This window comes from Dendrobates tinctorius, unplaced genomic scaffold (assembly GCF_039654945.1).
Source record: "Dendrobates tinctorius isolate UK_male_01 unplaced genomic scaffold, ASM3965494v1 ptg000057l, whole genome shotgun sequence".
In the NCBI taxonomy this organism is placed as follows: Eukaryota; Metazoa; Chordata; class Amphibia; order Anura; family Dendrobatidae; genus Dendrobates; species Dendrobates tinctorius.
Window position 1 is genome coordinate 12666377 of NW_027361725.1, and position 23429 is coordinate 12689805.

The 23429-nt window shown below is 47.3% G+C and overlaps 1 protein-coding gene across 2 annotated transcripts in view; it reads left to right on the plus strand.

Annotated features, from left to right (window-relative positions):
- MDGA2 (MAM domain containing glycosylphosphatidylinositol anchor 2) overlaps positions 1-23429 on the plus strand; it is a 1066479-nt gene that overhangs the window by 972058 nt on the left and 70992 nt on the right. The window lies entirely within an intron of this gene.

The following is a 23429-nucleotide window of genomic DNA, read 5'->3' on the forward strand; positions in this document are numbered from 1 at the left end:
GCAGTAACAATTCACTTTCATTGAGTAAGGTTGAATACGTCCAGCTGGAATGTGGTCGCCCGCTCTCGTTATCCACGGGGTTAGGATTAAGAAGTCTGCAGTTACATGGAATGACTGCAGACTTTCATCAGAAATAAAAGAAAAAAAAACCCTTTAAGGGCATATGTGGTGACTCTGCTAGAACTTCTGGAAAAGGCAAGACCTTCTGCATTCCAAAAAGAGTTGACAAATCTTCCTAACACTATAGAAGCCTGCCAAAGTTTCCCAGATGCCTGATATTGGAATACTTTATCTTCAGATTGAATTTTGACTTGCAAACCCACAATCAGGGGGTGGAAAAAAAAAGAAACCTATCAGCAGAATTTAGGCACCTCAAATCACCACCATCCTGCTATTTAGGCCAGGAATAGGTTCACAATGAGGATCTTCTATCTTCTGAAAGATTCAGGATAAATGAGGATCATTTTGAACTCTGTATTCAGATGGCAGTAATAAGTCACTCAGGTGGAGCCGCTGTCCTGAAAAGTCATGCTGGCTGGTCCTATTCTTGGCTTGACTGTGTCCCATAGGCCGGGAGCATCACCACAAGACTCTTGAGCGGTATATGGCATAGATAAACTTGAGATTGAGGCAACTTCCCTTCACTTCTAAATCTCCAGTCTCCTACATCTTTTCTTTTTTCTTTTCATTTTCCAAGTCCCACTGCCATGATATGTAACTTTTGGAAGTTCCTTATGTTCAGTGCCGTTTGGAATATTAGTTTCTTGTGATTTGCCAGGACAGAGTTATCATAACAAATAGTGTGAATTCCAAAAATATCTACTTTAATGTCCACGTTATAGATAACATAAGCAGTTCTGAATTTGGACATAAGTGCAATCATCATGACTAGTATTTGGACCTCTTAAAGAGGACCCGTCTGATACCCTAAATATATAATTTATTTATTTAATTTATTTTTACCTGGTGTAAATGCCGCTGTTCTCCTGAATCTGGCGATGTTTTTCTTTTCCTCCTGCGCCTCTCCGTTCCTGAGATATGGCCTCTTCCTTCCTGTTTGTAAATCTAGTACTGTTAAGCAAGTGGGCGTGGTCTTCAAATTTCTGAGTGTATTCATATGCACCACACCCAGTTGTACAACAAGATCATATTTATATGCAGGAAAGAAAGGGCCATATCTCACGAATGGAGAGGCGCAGGAACAGAAGAAAAACCTTGCCAGATTCAGGAGAACAGCGGCATTTACACCAGGTAAAAAAGTTACATACTAATAACAAGAGTGCACATCCGCTATAGAAGTGCCATGACCAATTTTCAAGTGATTGAGGTAGATTTGAAGTGCCAATGCCTCTCAGGTCTGAACAGGGGCATTTTGCTTCTTACTTCTTCATTTTGTATTTGTTAATCCTTATACAGTCTACAACTGACCAGGTCATTTTTGACCGGTTCTCCTTTGTTTGAGTTTTTGAAAGCTGAAGGTTTTCTTCCCGCACTTACTGCTCCTTTAGTTCTTTTGTATAAAGTGTTTGAATGTTCCTTCTGTCATGTACAGTAATAGTGACTGCATTAACCTTCCGTCATACTGAGAGCGGCTATTTCATAAAAGCTGAATGCAGCAAATTAAGCGTTTCATGGTTTTGAATGTTCCTCCTTTCAGGGCTCTGTCCGTGGAGAGAATTAACGCATTTACATGTGCCGCGCCGCAAAGACAGACTAAATACCCGACAAATCGAAAGCTTTTAGGAACTGTGCATTTACCTTTGGTTGTTTTCATTATGTAATGACAGAATCTGGAAGGCGATATAAAATGGAAACGTTTCATTAATGTTCGAGAATGTAGCTAAGGCTAACGCTAGAGAAATAGCAGAATGTATAGATGTGCTGTGTGCTTGTCAAACATAAGTACATAAAGCATCCTCTCACACAGCAAGAAAAACAAGCCGAAGAATAGTAATGGAAAAAACAATGGTTATGTTAATCTCTTTAGAACCAGATGATTTTTATACATATTTGTCCCTGCTTGTGCCGTTGTAAGGAGACTTATAGGCCATGCAATGCTCCTATGAGAATTTAGATATGAAAGTAGCCTCTCCAGAGAGAAAGAGGACTTGAGATCTACTGCCACCTACTGGAAGTAGCAATCCTAAATGTCAATTTCAGCCGTTTAATGAACATTGTCAAAATGACTTACGATGAGAAGCCAAACCAGAAACTCCATGTGCAGACACATGATTTGGGGTCTTTACCCCTACAAAGTGCAAATCAAGTGGTCTGATTAGGCTAGGTAAGAGGTCTCTGACTTCCTACTTTGTACTGAGAAGGGGCTAAATCCTCAAAACACGTGTCTGCAAAAGGAGTTTCTGGTTTGGCTTCTTATCCTAAGTCATGTGGCAAGGCTGATTAAAGAGTTGATTTTGACTTCGCTACATCCAATAGGCAGGTTTATAGCCATTGCATTTTTAATCATAGAATCGTAGAGTTGGAAGGGACCTCCTGGGCCATCTGGTCCAACCCCCTGCTCAAAGCAGGATTCGCTAAATCATCCCAGTCAGATGTCTGTCCAGCCTCTGTTTGAAGACTTCCATTGAAGGAGAACTCACCACTTCTTGTGGCAGCCTGTTCCACTCATTGATCACTCTAACTGTCAAAAAGTTTTTTCTAATATCTAATCTGTGTCTCCTCCCATTCAGTTTCATCCCATTGCTTCTAGTCTTTCCTTGTGCAAATGAGAATAAAGTTGATCCTTCTACAATGTGACAGCCCTTTAGATATTTGTAGACAGCTATTAAGTCTCCTCTCAGTCTTCTCTTTTGCAAACTAAACATTCCCAAATCCTGCAACCTTTCCTCATAAGACAGGGTTTGCAGACCGGTCACCATTCTGGTATCTCTTTTCTGAACTTGCTCCAGTTTGTTGATGTCTTTTTTAAAATGTGGTGCCCAAAATTGAACACAATATTCCAGATGAGGTCTGACCAAAGAGGAGTAGAGGGAAATAATGACTTCACGTGATCTAGACTGTATGCTTCTGTTAATACATCCTAGAATTGCATTTGCCTTTTTTGCTGCTGCATCACACTGTTGACTCATATTCAGTCTGTGATCTATTAGTATACCCAAGTCTTTTTCACATGTGCTGTCACTTAGCCCTATTCCTCCCATTCTGTATATGCTTTTTTCATTTTTATTGCCCAGATGTAGTACTTTGCATTTCTTCGTGTTAAAAACCATTCTGTTAGTTGCTGCCCACTTCTCCAGTTTATTTATATCTTTTTGAATTCTCTCTCTCTCTTCTCTAGTATTAGCTATCCCTCCTAGCTTTGTGTCATCAGCAAATTTAATCAGTTTACCCTCAATTCCTTCATCTAAATCGTTGATAAAGATGTTGAACAATACAGGGCCCAGGACAGAGCCCTGTGGTACCCCACTTGAGACATTCTTCCAACTGGATGTGCAGCCATTTACGACCACTCTTTGGGTCCGATCACTAAGCCAGTTATGAATCCACCTAACAGTTGCCTTGTCCATTCCATACTTAGTCATTTTTTCAATAAGGATTGTATGAGAGACTTTGTCAAATGCTTTGCTGAAGTCAAGATATACTATATCTACAGCATTTCCTTGATCCACCCAATCAGTGATACCGTCATAGAAGGAAATTAAGTTAGTCTGACATGACTTATTAGTTACAAACCCATGCTGACTCTGTTTAATCACTTCATTCTTATCCAGGTATTGACATACATGTTGTTTAATAATTTGTTCAAAGATCTTTCCTGGTATAGAAGTCAGACTCACCGGCCTATAGTTGCTTGGGTCCACCTTCTTCCCCTTTTTGAAGATAGGAACAACATTTGCTCTTCTCCAGTCTTCTGGCACTTCTCCTGTTCTCCAAGAATTTTCAAAGATTATGGAGAGGGGTTCCAAAATTTCTTCTGCTATCTCCTTCAGTACTCTGGGGTGTAATTCATCTGGACCTGGAGACTTGAATTCATTTAGGTTAGCTAAGTGTTTCCTCACTATCTTTCTGTTTATAGATATCCTGGATTCTTCTATTCCCTTAATAGGACAGTGAATAACAGTTGATGTTACATTTCCTTTCTGAGAGAAAACAGATGCAAAATAGGAATTTAAAAGTTCAGCCTTCTCAACATCCTGTCTTACCATTTCATCATTTTCATCCTGTAAAAATCCTATAGCATCTTTGACTTTTCTTTTACTTTTGACATATCCCCAAAATCCTTTATTATTGCTTTTGACATCTCTTGCAAGCCTCAATTCATTTTCAGCTTTAGCTAATCTGATTTGTGCTCTGCAGGTTCTGCAGACCGCATTATATTCTTCTTTAGATATGCCTCCCTCCTTCCATTTTATAAACATTTTTTTCTTCCTTTTTAGCATGTGCTTAAGTTCTGTGTTCATCCATCCTGGTTTCCTCAAATGCTTCCTATTCTTCCCTCTTTTCGGAATTGTCAACAACTGTGCTTTGAGAATTTCATTTTTCAAGATTTCCCATCCTTCCTGGACATTTTTGTCTTTAAGGATATCCAGCCATTGGATCCCTCCAATTCTCTTTCTGAATCCCTTAACAATCCCTTTGTTTTTTAAGTTTTCCCCAGGAGAAAATTAGGACTACTAGAATATCAGTGATGGATCATCAAGAAAAAGAAGAGGTGACCATTATTTTTTTTTCTTGGTGGGCATGTATCTGGCAAAGTCCTAGGGCAGAAAAGTCTTATTTTTAGATTTTACATCTTCACTTTATTCTACAACTTGGCTGGAAAATGTACCCTTACCCAAAATATTACCACTATTGCTACGCTTACCTGGTGCACACTGCACATGCCGACTACTCTACCTACAGAAATCCTCGAGAAAAGCCATAAAGGCTGAAACGGACATTTATTTCTGTTGTTTCTCACATTTTGACTGTGAATTACCAGTATCAAGATATTAAAAATTGATTTTCTTAATCAAAAACAAACTGTTATGTTTTGAGTGCCAAAGGTTACCCATTTTTACTTTCCCAAAATATGCCCATAAATTTTAGATTATTTTGGCTGGACAGATACAACAGCTACAAACACAGGTTTATTAGCAACATGTATAACCTTTCTGCCATTTACTACCAACTGACTAGAGGTGAATGAAAATATAGGAGTGTAATTGAATTATACTCAAATTTTATTCACTTCCACATACTTCACTGCTCACTTCTCCGGCCCGTTTGCTCATCATTATCACTAGTGTTGAGCGATACCGTTCGATACCCAAAAATATCGTATCGGATGGTATCGCCCGATACGAAAAAAATATCGGGTATCGCCGATTCCGATACCAGAAGTCCCATTCAAGTCAATGGGACTTCCGGTATCGGAATTAAAAAAAGGCCTTTATTTCCTTGTTGGCTAATTCTACATAATTGAAAACAAATAAGAATCATGTAGAATGTATTGTAGGAGGTGGAGGAGACATTAAAAGCATAGTGGTTTATTCAAATCACATGGCATAGCATTAATTCCAATTTTTTTTTTCAAGACGTTCGGAGTTAAAAAGATATTGACTATGTTAACTTTTTTATATTTAGTCAGATATGTATGTTTCACAACTTCCATGCTTTTCACCTTCTTTTGTACTTCTCCCACACTTTCTCCTTCATGATCCGCAGCAGTAGCATTTTTTTCATCAACTTTTTCTTCACCTTAAACATCTTCTTCTTCGTCACCTTCTTCCCATTAATTTTTTTTTTTCCATTCTTCATATTCTTCTTATTCAGCTATTATTAATTTTCATATGCTATTTCTTCATCTTCTTCCTATTCTTCTTTTTCTTCATTTTCTTATGGCGACTGGCATTCCTGTAGTACTTATCTATAAAAATTATAAGATTACACCTTACGTTCTGCCTGTCACAAAAGATTTACAACAGGATTTGTCCGCGTTCAGTTTGGCCTGCAGCAGCAGGCATTTTCCAGGGGCACCACGAGGAGGAACGGACTCACCCCCTTTTACTGCTTAGTCTTCTTCTGCTTATAATTTTGATTTCTTCTATGCTGATTTTTTGTCTTATGCTTAATGTTCTTCTGCTTTCTGTTCTTCTGCTTTTGCTTCTTCTGCATCTTGTTCTTCTGTCTTTTGTTCTGTATCTTGGTGGTTGTCTTCATGCGAGAACCAGCTGACAGTACTGGAACCCGTAGTGGCAGCAGAAGGAACAATAGCCAATGGCACTACTGAGGAACAGCTGACGGTGCTGGACCCCGGTTACTATGCAGGAGGTACCTGTGCTAGAAACCACTACCAAGGACCAGCTGACGGTGCTGGACCTCGGATACCGAGATGGAGGCACCTAGGCCAAAGGCTGTGGCGAGAACCAGCAGACAGTGCTGGCACCCGGATGGGTAGCAGAAGGAACAAGAGCCAATGGCACTACCGAGGACCAACTGACGGTGCTGGACCACGGTTACTAAGCAGAAGGTACCTGTGCTAAAAAGCACTACCAAGGACAAGCTGACGTGCTGGACCTCGGATACCGAGATGGAGGCACCTAGGCCAAAGGCTGTGGCGAGAACCAGCAGACAGTGCTGGCAACCGGATGGGTAGCAGAAGGAACAAGAGCCAATGGCACTACCGAGGACCAACTGACGGTGCTGGACCACGGTTACTAAGCAGAAGGTACCTGTGCTAAAAAGCACTACCAAGGACCAGCTGACGGTGCTGGATCTCGGATACCGAGATGGAGGCACCTAGGCCAAAGGCTCTGGCGAGAACCAGCAGACAGTGCTGGAACCCGGGTGGGTAGCAGAAGGTACCCATTGAAAGCAAAGTAGCCAGGCCGCAAGCCGGCCGCAGTTACCGAAACCCACAGTCCTACAGGGGGTCGCTGTCCTATTGGCACTACGGATCCAGCCTTCAGTGCCAGTTCCCGCAGCCCACATAGGAGTCACCTAAACTGCAGGCACCGTAGAGTCGGCTAACCCGGCCGCAAGACAACAGGACAACGGATTGGTGGCATAGTGACCTTGACACTACCCGGAAACAGCAGGCGTGCTGGAACTAGGCTGGGCAACAGGGAGTCCCCGTGCCAAAGACACTGCCGAGAACCAGCTGACGGTGCTGGAACCCAGATGGGTATCAAAAGCTACAAGAGCCAATGGCACTACCGAGGAACAGCTGACGGTGCTGGACCACGGTTACTAGGCAGGAGGTACCTGTGCTAGAAAGCACTACCAAGGACCAGCTGACGGTGCTGGACCTCGGATACCGAGATGGAGGCACCTAGGCCAAAGGCTCTGGCGAGAACCAGCAGACAGTGCTGGAACCCGGGTGGGTAGCAGAAGGTACCCATTGAAAGCAAAGTAGCCAGGCCGCAAGCCGGTCGCAGTTACCGAAACCCACAGTCCTACAGGGGGTCCATGTCCCATTGGCACTACGGATCCAGCCTTCAGTGCCAGTTCCCGCAGCCCACATAGGAGTCACCTAAACTGCAGGCAACGTAGAGTCGGCTAACCCGGCCGCAAGATGACAGGACAACGGATTGGTGGCATAGTGACCTTGACACTACCCGGAAACAGCAGGCGTGCTGGAACCAGGCTGGGCAACAGGGAGTCCCCGTGCCAAAGACACTGCCGAGCACCAACTGGCATTGTTGGAGCCCAGGGACAATCATGGTGTAGGCCGAGGCCTACTTGGTGGTAGTTTTAGATTGTTTGTAGGCTACAACAGACTGTCAACGTGCTCCAATTAGGCATCGGTCTCCACTCTGTTTCCAGGATTTCACGTGACCACCAACACCGCCAGTTTATGCGTACAGTAGCCGTCTGCCCAATCCACATGTGTTGCTGGGATTCTGTAATGTCAGCAGATCCCCTGATGTGTGTCTGCCACTGTCTCCTGCTCTGTCCACATTCCCACCGCTTGCAGTGGGAAGGTGGACAGCGCAGGAGACAGTGGCGGACACACATTGGGGGATCTGCTGACGTAACAGAACCCCAGTAACACAGGAACACGTGTGGAATGCGTGGACGGCAACTGTGAGCAGGAACTGGCGGTGTTGGAGGTCAGGGGAAATACTAGAGACAGAGTGGAGACAGAGGCCAAATCAGAGAATGTTTAAATCTGAAGTAGTTACAATTTGGAGGCAGCAGCAGTTTGCCCTCCACACAGCAGGGGAGCAGCTGACGTTACTGAACCCCACTTTCACATGAATGAGTGTGTTTTTCTGTGTGGACAGCACTTCCGAGCACCAACTAGCGTTGTTGGAGCCCAGGGAGAACCAGGGTGCAGGCCGAGGCCTACTAGGAGCCAGGTGTAAAGCTGAGGTATTTTGACTTTGAAGGGAGCAGGACACTTTGCCCTCCACACAGCAGGGGATCAGCTGACGTTACTGACCCCCACGTTCACATGACCGAGTGTGTTTTTCTGTGTGGACAGCACTTCTGAGCACCAACTAGCGTTGTTAGAGCCCAGGGAGAACCAGGGTGCAGGCCGAGGCCTATTTGGTGGCTGTTTTACAGTGTTTGTAGGCTACAACAGACTGTCAACGTGCTCCAATTAGGCATCTGTCTCCACTCTGTTTCCAGGATTTCACGTGACTACCAACACCGCCAGTTTATGCGTACAGTAGCCGTCTGCCCAATCCACACGTGTTGCTGTGTTACTGGGATTCTGTAATGTCAGCATATCCTGATGTGTGTCTGCCACTGTCTCCTGCTCTGTCCACATTCCCACCGCTTGCAGTGGGAAGGTGGACAGCGCAGGAGACAGTGGCGGACACATATTGGGGGATCTGCTGACGTAACAGAACCCCAGTAACACAGGAACACATGTGGAATGTGTGGACGGCAACTGTGAGCAGGAACTGGCAGTGTTGGAGGTCAGGGGAAATACTAGAGACAGAGTGGAGACAGAGGCCAAATCAGAGAATGTTTAAATCTGAAGTAGTTACAATTTGGAGGCAGCAGCAGTTTGCCCTCCACACAGCAGGGGAGCAGCTGACGTTACCGAACCCCACTTACACATGAGCGAGTGTTTTGTCTGTGCGGACAGCACTTCCGAGCACCAACTGGCGTTGTCGGAGCCCAGGGAAAATGAGGTAGTAGGCTGAGGCCTACTTGGAGCCAGGTGTAAATCTGAGGTTGTTTGACTGTAGAGGGAGCAGGACACTTTGCCATTCACACAGCAGGGGATCAGCTGACGTTACCGAACCCCACTTACACATGAGCGAGTGTTTTGTCTGTGCGGACAGCACTTCTGAGCACCAACTGGCGGTGTCGGAGCCCAGGGAAAATCAGGTAGTAGGCCGAGGCCTACTTGGTGGCAGTTTGCGATTGTTTCTAGACTACTACTAACTGTCAACGTACTCCAATTAGGCCTCTGTCTTCACTCTGTTTCGAGTATTTCCGCTGGCTTCCAACCACGCCAGTTGCTGCTCTGAAATGCCGTCTGCACAACCCACACTTGTTCCTGTGTTACTGGGGTTCTGTAACAGCAGCTTCTCCCTAGAGGTGAGTCAGGCAATGTCTCCTGCTCTGTCCACATTTCCACTACAAGTAGTGGGAATGTAGACAAAGCAGGAGACATTGCCGTGCTCAACTCTGGAGATGAGCAGATGTTACAGGACCCAGGTACCACAGGATCAAGTGTGGATTGTGCAGACGGCACTTGAGAGCAGAAACAGGCGGTGTTGTAGGCCGGAGGAAATACTCAAAACAGAGTGGAGACAGAGGGCAAATCAGAGAAAATATTAAATCAGAGGTAGTCAGAAGTTGTAGGCAACAGGAGAGTTTGCCGTACACACAGCCGGGGATCAGCTGACGTTACCGAACCCCACTTACACATGAGCGAGTGTTTTGTCTGTGCGGACAGCACTTCCGAGCACCAACTGGCGTTGTCGGAGCCCAGGGAAAATGAGGTAGTAGGCCGAGGCCTACTTGGAGCCAGGTGTAAATCTGAGGTTGTTTGACTGTGGAGGGAGCAGGACACTTTGCCATACACACAGCAGGGGATCAGCTGACGTTACCGAACCCCACTTACACATGAGCGAGTGTTTTGTCTGTGCGGACAGCACTTCTGAGCACCAACTGGCGGTGTCGGAGCCCAGGGAAAATCAGGTAGTAGGCCGAGGCGTACTTGGTGGCAGTTTGCGATTGTTTCTAGACTACTACTAACTGTCAACGTACTCCAATTAGGCCTCTGTCTTCACTCTGTTTCGAGTATTTCCGCTGGCTTCCAACCACGCCAGTTGCTGCTCTGAAATGCCGTCTGCACAACCCACACTTGTTCCTGGGGTTCTGTAACAGTAGCTTCTCCCTAGAGGTGAGTCAGGCAATGTCTCCTGCTCTGTCCACATTTCCACTACAAGTAGTGGGAATGTAGACAAAGCAGGAGACATTGCCATGCTCAACTCTGGAGATGAGCAGATGTTACAGGACCCAGGTACCACAGGATCAAGTGTGGATTGTGCAGACGGCACTTGAGAGCAGAAACAGGCGGTGTTGTAGGCCGGAGGAAATACTCAAAACAGAGTGGAGACAGAGGGCAAATCAGAGAACATATTAAATCAGAGGTAGTCAGAAGTTGTAGGCAGCAGGAGAGTTTGCCGTACACACAGCAGGGGATCAGCTGACGTTACCGAACCCCACTTACACATGAGGCAGTGTTTTGTCTGTGCGGACAGCACTTCTGAGCAACAACGGGCGTTGCTGTAGCCCAGGAAATAAAGTTCAGGTCATAGAAACATGAACACAACAGGAGACCTGGATCCTGTTGCCAGCCAATTATTTATTCTGGAAGAGGACTGGCAAATTCAGGTGAGATCCAGGCCTTGTTCATTTTCACAAAAGTAAGCCGGTCAACATTATCGGCAGATAGTCGCGTGCGACGGTCTGTTACCACACCACCTGCAGCTCTAAAGACACGTTCCGATAATACACTGGCAGCAGGGCAAGCCAGCACCTCCAATGCATACTGGCTAAGCTCTGGCCATGTATCCAGCTTAGAGACCCAATACTTGAACGGGGAAGAGCCGTCTGGGAGAACACTAACAGGGCACGACAAGTAGTCTGTCACCATCTGACGGAAACGTTGCCTCCTGCTGACTGGAGCCGTCTGTGATGGTGTAGCCGTTTGTGGCGGTCCCACAAAACTTTTCCACATTTGGGCCATACTGGCCTTGCCTTGTCCTGCGGCACTGCCTCTGCTACCTCTTTGTGCAGAGCTTCCTCCACTGCCTCTACCCACATGGCTGCTTTGAAAAGCACTACCAGCAACACTTGTGGGGGGAATGGAGAACATGATGGCCTGCACAAGTGTTTCTTGGTACTCCCGCATTTTTCGCTCCCGGTTCAACTGTGGTATGAGGCTTTGTAAGTTGTCCCGGTAGCGAGGATCTAGGAGGGTGTACACCCAATAATCAGCCGTGTGGAGAATGTTGGCGATGCGGCGGTCATTTAACAAGCACTGCAGCATGAAATCAACCATATGCTGCAGACTGCCAACTGGACCGGAAACGCTGTCCCCAGCTTGAGGCAGCATCTCTGCCTGCTCAGCATCACCCCACCCTCGCTGTACACACTGACTACTAGAGCCTTGTGTACCTCCCTCCTCTGGAGAGATGTGTTACTCCTCCTCCATTGACTCCTCGTCATCCTCCTCACTAAGTGTCCCCTGCCTGGGCCTTTGTGTGGAAGCACGTTGCGCAGACTTGCCAGAAACAGATGGCATTTCTGACTGCTCATCCTCGACCTCTTCAAAAACCTCCTCACTTAGTGCTTGTAAGGTTTTTTGAAGCAGACAGATGAGGGGGACAGTCATGCTGATTAGTGCATCATCTGCACTGGCCATCCGCGTGGAGTCATCGAAGGCACGCAAAACTTGGCAGATGTCCCTCATAGTGGCCCACTCAGTGGTGGTGAAGTGTGTCCGGCGCACAGTGCGACTTGTTTGCGCCTGATGCAGCTGGTACTCCATTACTGCTGCCTGCTGCTCACACAACCGCTCCAACATATGTAACGTTGAATTCCACCTGGTGGGGAGGTCACATATGATGCGATATTCTGGCAGGCGGAATCGGCGTTGCAGAGATGCAATGCGTGATCTTGCCATTCTGGAACGCCGCAAGTGAGCACACTCTAGGCGAACCTTGTGCAGCAGTGCATCAAGATCCGGATAGTCCCTCAGAAAGCTCTGCACGACCAAATTGAGCACGTGTGCCAGACATGGTATGTGAGTGAGGTTGCCTAGGCCCAGAGCTGCCACTAGATTTCGGCCATTGTCACTCACTACCAAACCTGGCTGGAGATTCGCTGGCACAAACCACACATCGCTCTCCTGCTTGACGGCATTCCAGAGCTCCTGTGCTGTGTGGCTCCGATTCCCCAAAGAAATTAATTTAAGGACGGCCTGTTGACGTTTGGCCACACCTGTGCTCATATCTGGCCTAACAGGCTCACACAGTGCTGATTCCGAGGAACTAGACTAGGAGGAGGACTCAATATGTACACACTGCATTCCTGCAATCCTTGGAGTTGGCAGAATACGTACAGAGCCACTCTCCAGATCTGTACCCGGCTCCACAACATTGACCCAGTGGGCAGTGAGGGAAAGGTATCGTCCCTGTCCATGGCTACTGGTCCACGCATCGGTGATCAGGTGGACCTTGCTACTGACGGCATTTAGTAGCGCATTTTTAATTTTTCCCTCCACATGCTTTTGCAGGGCAGGGACAGCTTGCCTGCTGAAATAAAAGCGGCTGGGCACATTGTATTGTGGAACTGCCAATGACATAAAGTTCCGGAATGTGTCAGTCTCCACCAGCCTGAATGACAGCATCTCAAGGGCCAGTAGTTTGGCAATGCCGGCATTCAGAGCCAGTGCTCGGGGATGGTTTGCCGAGTATGGCCGCTTTTTCTCCCATGCCTGTGCTACCGATTGCTGGTGAGTGGCCTGGGAGGGTGCTGATGACTGCGAACGTGGTTCAGCGGGTGGAATTTCACTGGGTCTCTGGACAACAGTGGCAGTGGTTCTTCCATGGCGTTCCAGTGAGGAAGCCGAACCAGCTGTGTGTGAGCTGGAGGAAGAGGCCCCAACATGAGCTGAAGAGGTGGTAGGTGCTGTTGAAGGTTGGCCTACATCTTCAGTGTGTCTGTGTAACTCCACCTCGTGCTTGGTACGCACATGTTTCCACATATTTGTGGTATTGAGGTTGCTCACATTTTTCCCTCGTTTCACTTTCTGATGACACAGCTTGCATTTGACAAAGCAAATGTCATCTGCAACTGTGTCAAAAAAAGACCACGCACTGCAAGTCCTGGGAGCGCCCGTTTTGTGTTTTGGAAGAGGATTGCTCCTCACGGGTGCCAAAGTGGAGGCTACAGGCAACCAAGTCTGCCCCCGCCCTCTCCCTCCTCTTTTGGCCGTTCGGGGAATCTCTTCCTCAGATCTGCTCCCACCACCTTCCTGTGGCTGACGCCATGATGGGTCAAGGACCTCATCATCTCCACTCCCCTCTTCAAGCACCGACTGGTCCTGGGTTGTCTCGCCAGCACCGTACGCACCAGAAATTGGCAACTGAGTCTCATCGTCATCTGATGCATACTGAGGTGTGCTGACCATAGGCACTGGCCCACCCGCCTCTTCAGATTCAGAGGGACAAAGCAGTTGCGCATCACTGCATACTCCCTCTTCTTCACGCTCTAGAATGCTGCTTGGCTGGCCACCTCTTTCCAAGCCAACAGATTCTGAGAACAGAAGTAAAGATTGAGATGGCTCCTGTCCAGGGCTCTCAGACTGCCTGGGCAATTTGGCAGGTGGTGAAGAGACAGATGGTTGCTCTTCAGTGCTCTGGCCTTGGGAGGATGCGGAAGTCATTGAAGTGGATGCGTTAGCTGCCATCCATCCGACAACGGCTTCAATTTGTTCATCACGCAGCAGTGGGGTACGGCGAGGTCCTACAAAGCTGCGCATGAAGGACTGTTGCCTGGTAAAAGTGGGGGATGCCGGGTCACTGGTGGCCGCAGCAGATACCGAATCCCCACGTCCTCTCCCTGCTGAATCCCCCCGTCCTCTCCCTGCTGAAACTCCACGGCCACAACCACGTGCCTTACTCCCTGCTCTCTTCATCTTGGTAGACTGATAAAGATAGGCAGAAAAGTAAAAAAGGGGTGGCTTAGTGTTCTTATTCCTGAACACCTGCTAACCAGTATAAGAAACACTAATTTGGCTAAGAGTGTGTGTACTACACTTTAATATGATCTAATGTGGCCTAGACAACTGTAAAGTGGAGTGTTTGGTGAACTTTATTTCCTTTTTTTTTTTTGGGTGGGGGGAAAGGAAAGGAAAGGATGTGACCAAAGTTTGAAAGCTATAGTATCACAAACTTTTTGGAGCGATTACAATGCAGGAAGCTAACCTACAATGCAATTGATGAGGCTCCAAAAAATAGGGTGATACTAGCCTGGCTGGCCCTGAAGGGCACAAGCCAGCAAAAAGGCTCCTCTATCTAATCCTATATAGTGTTTGCAATCAACCAATGACAATGGATGCGGTTGGAAGCACACAAATATAGGAGCAAAAATCTGGCTAAATTTGCTGCAAAAAAAGGACTATGTATGAGGCAGTGACGCTCGCTGAGCGGACTACAGCTAGCGGTGGCTGTAGAACACACTGCAACGTGAGCTGCACTCACACACAGAGAGACCTATCAGACAGCCAAAAACAGTGCAGAGAAATGGGCTATAGCACTGAAAGGCTGCTGAAAGGCTCTGCTGTCCACTCCTTTAGTGTTTGCAACCAACGTATATGGATACGTATGGAAGCACACTATACAGGAGAAAAAAAAAGCAGCAATAAAAGAAAAATGTGTATGAGGCAGAGACACACGCTGGCCGGCCTACAAGCAGACGTGCCTGCAGGACACACTACACAGCGTGGGTCTGCACTCACACAGCCCTTGCAGACAGCTGTGAAAACAGCGCTGCTAGGGAAAAGCAAGCTACAGTGGTGGTTTATGTAGCCTGGATAAAGCACAATATTGTTTTTAGAATCACTATTTCTAACTGTCCCTCACAGTCTTCAACAGCAGCCTGTCCCTAACTGAATTCACAGCAGAGTGACCAGAAATGGCGGCTGCAGCGCTTTTTATAGTGCATCATGACATCATTTCAGCAGCCAATCACAGCCATGCCAGTAGTTAACATGCCTACATGCCTAACAGGATATGCCCACACTTCTGAGGATCCCCATTGGCTGAATTAAATCGAGCGGGCTCCTAGCATTATGGGAACTTCCGATTCCGGTATTCGATATGAAAAAAGTATCGGAACTAAGTATCGGAATTCCGATACAGCTAATATGGGCCGATACCCGATACTTGCGGTATCGGAATGCTCAACACTAATTATCACTCATCCGGACCTCACTAAATCTTCTGATCATTGCTGTTTGCACTGAAATCCTGCATGTGTGCGTAAAGTCACAGCAGACGTAGTGACCTTCCATGCACTTCTGGGCCTCATCAAAGTCGAAACTCCTGGCCTTGTGTGAGAGGCCCGGGTATTTCAAGGCAAGCAGCAGTGATCAGAAGATGTGCCGTAGACTGGACAGGTGACAATAAGAAGCGAAGGGGATAGAGAGGTGAGCAGTAAGTAGAGTATAAGTATTTACTTTAGTTTTTACTGGAGACCCCAGAGCATAAGAAGGCATATTAAATTAATGGATAATTACTTCTCTGTGAATCAAATTTCCCGAGAAAATTCACACGAAGAGGCCATTTCAAATTATGCTCTCTCTGCTCAAAGTAAATAGCTCATTACAACTAATATAACAAGTGGTTTCACCAAATTCAAGGCAAAAGTGACATTTTTACTGACTAACACAGTCTCAGAATTATTCAACCCATGACAAACATCTTTAATATGTATTAGTGCACTTCTGGTTGTTATGACCTGATACAAACAAGAGACATAGCTAAACACCAGCTTCTGGTAGTGTTCCAGAGGAATCTTAGCCCATTCCTCATAAGCAATAGCCTTTAGTTCACTACAATGTGTTGGGTTCACTTGTTCACATCCCACCAAACATTTTCTATCGGTTGTAAGTCATGCAACTAACAGCGACTCCACAATCTTCAAAGACTTCTGAAACTAAGCCTTGGTTATATGCTTGGATAATTGTCCTGTTGGACACACAAGCTTCAATTTCCTCGCTGAAGTTTTGACATCTTCTAGAAAGGATTTCCTGGTGCTTGAGAAATCCAGCTTGCCTTCCACATACCACAGGTTTCTAGCCATAGGGCAGCAGTAAGCCACCACCATGCTTCACTGTAGGCATCACCAAGTCATAAGCAACATGCTTCACTGTAGGCAGTCTTTTCAGCATGTGTTCTTGCTGCTCCAGACATACCACTTGTCACGTCGCCGTCAGACTCGGGGCCTGCTGTTCCGCCCTCAGCCACTAGGAGGCGATGGACGCTCACGCCGCCCTTGGGCTCAGGGCCTGCTGTCCAGGCCTCGGCCACCAGGAGGCGCCGGACTGACATGTCGTCGTCGAACTCGGGGCCTGCTGTTCCGCCCTCAGCCACTAGGAGGCGCCGTGGCTCGCGCCCGAGTGATGGCGGCAACAGTGAAAGTGCTTCTGCGCAGGTGTCTAGTGGACGCAGACTCCGCTCCTCTGTCAGTCATGAAGGGGTTGGTGCATCGTCATCAGGTCTGGTCCTGGGGGCGGTCCTGATGACATCATCAGCCCGGGAGCCTGTGAGGGATGACCTGATCCCTCAAATACCTTGGGACTGGGCTTGCAAGCCGCCGGATATATTCTTGGTTCCCCTGCGTGTTACTGTGTGAATTGCTATAGTTGACTGACTCTGATTCTGACCTTGGCCTGGACTTCTGACTCTGCTTCTGCCTAACGATTCTGTACCTCAGCTGCCCTCCTGATTTATGACTCTGACCTTGGCCTGGACTTCTGACTCTGCTTCTGCCTAACGATTCTGTACCTCAGCTGCCCTCCTGGTTTATGACTCTGACCTTGGCCTGGACTTCTGACTCTGCTTCTGCCTAACGATTCTGTACCTCAGCTGCCCTCCTGGTTTATGACTCTGACCTTGGCCTGAATCTGACTCTGCTACTGTCTACTGTTTTTGTACCTTGCTGCCCGACTGGTTTAGACCCGGATACCACTACGTTTTTGTCCTGTTTTGGAACACCTTTCTGGCGACCGTCGTGCTCTGGCCACTGCTCCTATTCAGACAGCACCTCCTGGGCTCTGCTATAAATCCAGATCCCTGTATAGGGGTAAAGGGTATCAGTGTTTCTCGGGGTGTTGGCTGGCTGCAGCCCAGACCACAGACGGACGTCACATTATATCCGGCCATAAAAAAAAACAAAAAAAACTGCTTTTTGTGTATATGTCCATCTTACATAAAAGCAGTCTCCTGAATTTTTTTTTCTTTCTTCTTCTGACTGAGCTGATTTCCTGGCCTAACACCTGCTCCAGAGCACAGCCTGAAGGAACACTCCCATCTTCCTACACCAGCATGCTGCAGCCTGGAAGCTTCAAGGGAAATGCTGAGCGTCAGAGATCCACATTCCTGGGACGTCGGCCTCTGGGCAGCTCTGGTCGTGCTGGCCCAGAGGCTCAGGTATTGGCCGCAAATGCAGCTAAACTTTTGTTACCCGTCTCTCTCTCGTTTTCTAATAAAACTCTGTGTGTGAAGGCTTATGTGGATTGTGGTTCCGCAGGCAACTTCATGGATTTTTTGCTTGCAAAAAATCTTGGTGTATCTCTGCTAAAACTTAATGCCCCTATTCAGACCACTGCGATTAATGGTACATCCATTATCCAGGGTGGAGTGGAATTTGTTGCTACAGACATTGCTATGTCAGTGGGGGCATTACACAACGAACAGATGTCATTTTTTGTTATACATAATTTATCTAATCCCGTTGTGTTAGGCATGCCATGGTTGCACCAGCATAATCCGGTTATTGACTGGCGCATAGGTGATATCGTGCGCTGGAGTCCACGGTGTCAGAATCACTGTATGTCACTGTCTGTGAACCAAATTAAAATTAAAAACCCCTCCATTCCATATGCATTCAGAGATTATGAAGATGTCTTCTCCATAGTGGAGTCTGAGAAACTACCTCCTCATAGAGAGTACGACTGTCCTATAGACTTGGTCCCAGATGCTCGTCTCCCTAAGGGGAGAATATTCAACCTCTCTGGTCCAGAGCGTGTAGCCATGAATGACTACATAGCAGACAGTCTATGTAAAGACTTTATTAGACCTTCCACCTCACCTGTAGGAGCTGGGTTTTTCTTTGTAGAAAAAAAAGATGGTGGACTCAGACCATGCATTGATTATCGTGAGCTGAACGCAATTACTGTAAAAAATCAGTACTCGCTCCCACTCATTCCTGATCTGTTTAATCAGCTACTGGGAGCCCGCTGGTTTACTAAACTTGACCTCCTAGGGGCATATAATCTGGTCCGCATAAGAAGCGGTGACGAATGGAAAACTGCCTTTAATACACCTCTTGGTCACTTTGAGTACCTTGTAATGCCGTTCGGACTCAGTAACGCACCTGCCGTATTTCAACACTTTGTCAAGGATATTTTCAGGGACATTTGTGGGGTGTATGTCGTCGTGTATCTTGGTGACATTTTGATTTATTCTGCTGACCCGGTGACACATGCTCAACACGTCCGTTCGGTACTGCAGAGACTGCGAAAAAACTTTGTTTGCGAAACTAGAAAAATGTGTTTTTTTTGCCGAAGAGGTACAGTTCTTAGGATACATGGTTTCAGGCAAGGGGTTTCGCATGGACCCTGCCAAGATTCAACCTATTAAGGCTTGGGTGCAACCCAAATCGCTGAAAGCGCTGCAGCGATTTTTGTGATTTGCGAATTATTACCGCAAGTTTATCAGGGGTTTCTCTGAGATTGCCAAGCCACTCACGGACCTTACCCGAAAAGGGGCGGACGTGACTAATTGGAATCCTGAGGCTATTCGGGCATTTTCCACACTAAAAGAGTGCTTCGTGGCCAACCCAGTTCTGATTCAACCAGACTTAGACTGCCCGTTTATTGTAGAAGTTGATGCCTCCGAAGTCAGAGTGGGAGCAGTGCTATCACAAGGCACTGCATCCCTCACTCAGCTTCGCCCATGTGTGTTTTTCTCCCGCAAATTCTCTGCCACGGAGAGAAACTATGACATTGGTAATCGGGAATTATTGGCGATCAAATGGGCCTTCGAGGAATGGCGCCACTTCCTCGAAGGTGCCAAACACAAGGTCACTGTTATTACAGACCACAAAAACCTAACCTATCTTGAGTCAGCTAAAAGACTAAATCCCAGGCAGGCCAGGTGGGCCTTGTTTTTCTCCAGGTTTGATTTTTTAATCACCTTTCGCCCCAGTACTAAAAATGTGAGGGCAGATGCCCTCTCTCGCAGTTTTTGCCCCACACAGACCGAGGACTGTGAACCAGTCCCGATATTGGCTTATGGAATGGTCGTGTCGGCAGTGTCTTTGGACCTTCTGGAGGAGATCCGTAGGTCTTCAGAGCAAGTTCCTGACACTACGCCCCCCAAAAAATTGTTCGTTCCGGCTAATCTTCGTCTGCAGGTTCTAAAAGAATCACACGACTCTGTCCTGGCAGGCCATCCGGGTCTCAATAATACCACCAGGCTGGTAACTAGGAACTTTTGGTGGGCGACGGTGGTCAAGGACTGTAAGGACTATGTTTCAGCGTGTGAAGTCTGTGCCCGCACCAAGTCCCTCCATAGTCGCCCTGCCGGCTGGCTTCAGTCCTTGCCCACCCCTGAGAGTCCATGGACCCACATCTCCATGGATTTCATTACAGACCTGCCGCCATCAGATGGGAAAACTTGTATCTGGGTGGTAGTAGACAGGTTCAGCAAGCAGTGCCATTTTATTCCCCTGTCTGGGTTGCCTAACTCTGAAACTTTAAGTAAGTTGTTCGTTCTGCACATTGTACGTCTGCACGGCGTTCCGGCAAATATTGTGTCCAACAGGGGTACCCAGTTTGTCTCAAAGTTCTGGAGGGCATTCTGTAGACGTATTGGTGTGGAGTTGTCCTTCTCCTCGGCATACCATCCCGAAACTAATGGTCAAACTGAGCGTACTAACCAAGCTCTGGAACAATACCTCCGCTGTTATGTGTCAGGACATCAGACCGATTGGGTGGAACATCTGCCATTGGCTGAGTTCGCCCTCAATAATCGATATCAAGACTCCATTAAAACTACCCCTTTTTTTTGTAACCTTGGACTACATCCGCGCTTTGGGTCGTTTTCGGCCAGGATGTCGGAGCTCCCTGGGGTTGAGCAAAATATACATCGGCTAAAAACGATTTGGTCTGAGGTTAATTCAAATTTGAAAGGGGCTCAGGTTAGACAGGCTTCGGCTGCAAATAGATGACGATCTAAGGGGCCGCACCTGGGAGTTGGCGACAAGGTTTGGCTCTCTACAAAAAACATCAAGCTTAAGGTACCATCCGCCAAACTAGGTCCCAGGTTCATCGGCCCATACGAAATTATCGAGGTGGTTAACCCAGTAGCCTTCCGCTTAAAACTTCCACAGTCATTCAAATTGCCTAACGTATTCCACAGGTCTCTCCTCAAACCTTATCATTCTCCCATTCACCCTGTTCAGTCCCCTCCTCCTCCTGTTTCGGTCGGAGGAGCTCTGGAGTATTAAGTCCAGGGTATCCTTGACTCCCGCCTTGTGTGGGGCTCAGTACAGTATCTGGTACACTGGAAGGGCTGCGGCCCAGAGGAAAGGTCCTGGGTTCCTGCGGGGAACGTCCACGCCAAGGCATTAATTAGGAGATTTCATCTCCTTCACCCTGACAAACCGGGTTTTGAGGGTCCGGAGGCCCCTCCTGGAGAGGGGGGTACTGTCACGTCGCCGTCAGACTCGGGGCCTGCTGTTCCGCCCTCAGCCACTAGGAGGCTACGGACGCTCACGCCGCCCTTTGGCTCAGGGCCTGCTGTCCAGGCCTGGGCCACCAGGAGGCGCCAGACTGACATGTCGTCGTCGAACTCGGAGCCTGCTGTTCCGCCCTCAGCCACTAGGAGGCGCCGTGGCTCGCGCCCGAGTGATGGCGGCAACAGTGAAAGGGCTTCTGCGCAGGCGTCTAGTGGACGCAGACTCCGCTCCTCTGTCAGTCATGAAGGGGTTGGCGCATCGTCATCAGGTCTGGTCCTGGGGGTGGTCCTGATGACATCATCAGCCCGGGAGCCTGTGAGGGATGACCTGATCCCTCAAATACCTTGGGACTGGGCTTGCAAGCCGCCGGATATATTCTTGGTTCCCCTGCGTGTTACTGTGTGAATTGCTATAGTTGACTGACTCTGATTCTGACCTTGGCCTGGACTTCTGACTCTGCTTCTGCCTAACGATTCTGTACCTCAGCTGCCCTCCTGGTTTATGACTCTGACCTTGGCCTGAATCTGACTCTGCTACTGTATACTGTTTTTGTACCTTGCTGCCCGACTGGTTTAGACCCAGATACCACTACGTTTTTGTCCTGTTTTGGAACACCTTTCTGGCGACCGTCGTGCTCTGGCCACTGCTCCTATTCAGACAGCACCTCCTGGGCTCTGCTATAAATCCAGATCCCTGTATAGGGGTAAAGGGTATCAGTGTTTCTCGGGGTGTTGGCTGGCTGCAGCCCAGACCGCAGACGGACGTCACACCACTGGTCAGGAAAGTTTCAGTTTTGATTTATCGCTCTACATAACAGAATTCCCAAACTATTTTATATTTTTGCATATTGGAGACTGCATTTCTTGTGTCTTCGGCTCAGTAGAGTTGATGCCTTGAAGTTCTGGCATGGAGATCTTCAGTGTTTAATATGCTCCTAACTGTGCAAACTGAAACCTCAGTGTGGCGCTCTGTGTATTTGCCGCCACAAAATGGTTAAATATGTACTGTTTTGTATGTGTTATGTAAGCAATGGGAGTAATGCTTTCTCTGCTAGAGACCACTGCACACACACAATTTTACCTCAATCCCTTACTTCCCTGAAGCTTAGAGCTTTGGAGACGTACCCTAACTGGGAGGGGGAGGAGTCAAGTTGTTGTTCAGTGAGGAAGACGGTGGAGAGAAAAATGGCGAACGCTCCTGGAAGTCATAACATGTGCTGCCTTCAGGAGCAATGCTAAGAAGAATCAGGGAACAAGCCCCTAGGCCATCCATGCTTTTAGAGCCAGGTTGTAAGCTGAGAGACAACCAACAGCAGAGTGTTTTCCCCCAGGAAGACTACAGCAACTGAGGATCAGTGAAGGATTGTGCAAGAAGAAACTTGTGCTTCACACAGGATCCAAGCTGCAAGTTGCCAAGGGGAGAAAACACAGTGAGTAAGTGGCTGTACTGGAAGTTTCAAACTCCGGGAAGCCTTGGTCCCTGAGGGGATAAGAACAGCAGGAAGATTACACCGAGTCTCTGCAGAGAGAAGGATAACTCCCATCGTGCAGAGCAGACTGTAAACCTGGTGAGAGTTGTAATTTCTCCTCTGAGCTGCATCTGAACTACAGGAAATGATAAAGTGACTTTCCTTGTCTCCTGCCTTAGTACTCCGTGCCTTCTACTTCCATTACAATCTCTGGGGGTCTGCCCTGGTTGTAGGGGGTTAAACATCTGCACTGCCATCACCATCTACCCCCTTAGGGATCATCTGCAGTGCCGGTTATCCTACAGTCAAACACTCCAACTGGCATCACGTACTCTTTTTCAAATTTCTTTTATTTTTACTTTATTTTTCAACCCCCCATTTCACTGTCCCTGAAGCACAGGCACCGGGTACAGCTGCAACTCCTGTGACCTCCTGAATCTGACGCTGCCCGGCGACCTGAGTACCCCGCTCTGGGCGAAACACCAGTATCTGCTACTACCAAATCTTACTGCAGGTGTTTTGCAGTCACTTGAGAGTTTTTGATCACCTGTCATCTCAGGAATCTGGTGGCAGCTGGTGACAGTTTCCTCTTTCTGTCATGTCCTGGTAGCTTAGCCAATGTTCACATAACAGAACTTGAAATCTCTTCCTATAAATACTACTGAAATCATTCAATGCTTTCATATCTTTTTGTATCCTTTTCCTTGTTTGGGCAAGGCAGTGATCTTTTCTCTTACATTTTTGGATGACTCTCTTGACATCCCAAGAATATCAATGATTTATAGGTCATTGCAAATGAGGAATGGGCTAAGATTTCTTGGGAATGCTGCCAAATGTTGGTGCTTGGCTATGCATCATGTTTGCTGCAGGTTATAACAGCCAGAAGGGTTCTTCGAAGTACTAAAGATGCTTGTCATGAAGGGGGTTGAATGATTTTGAGACTCTAGTATTCAGTAAAAAGTGACATTTTATGCTAAATTTGGAGAAGCCACTTGTTACATTTCTAAATAACTTA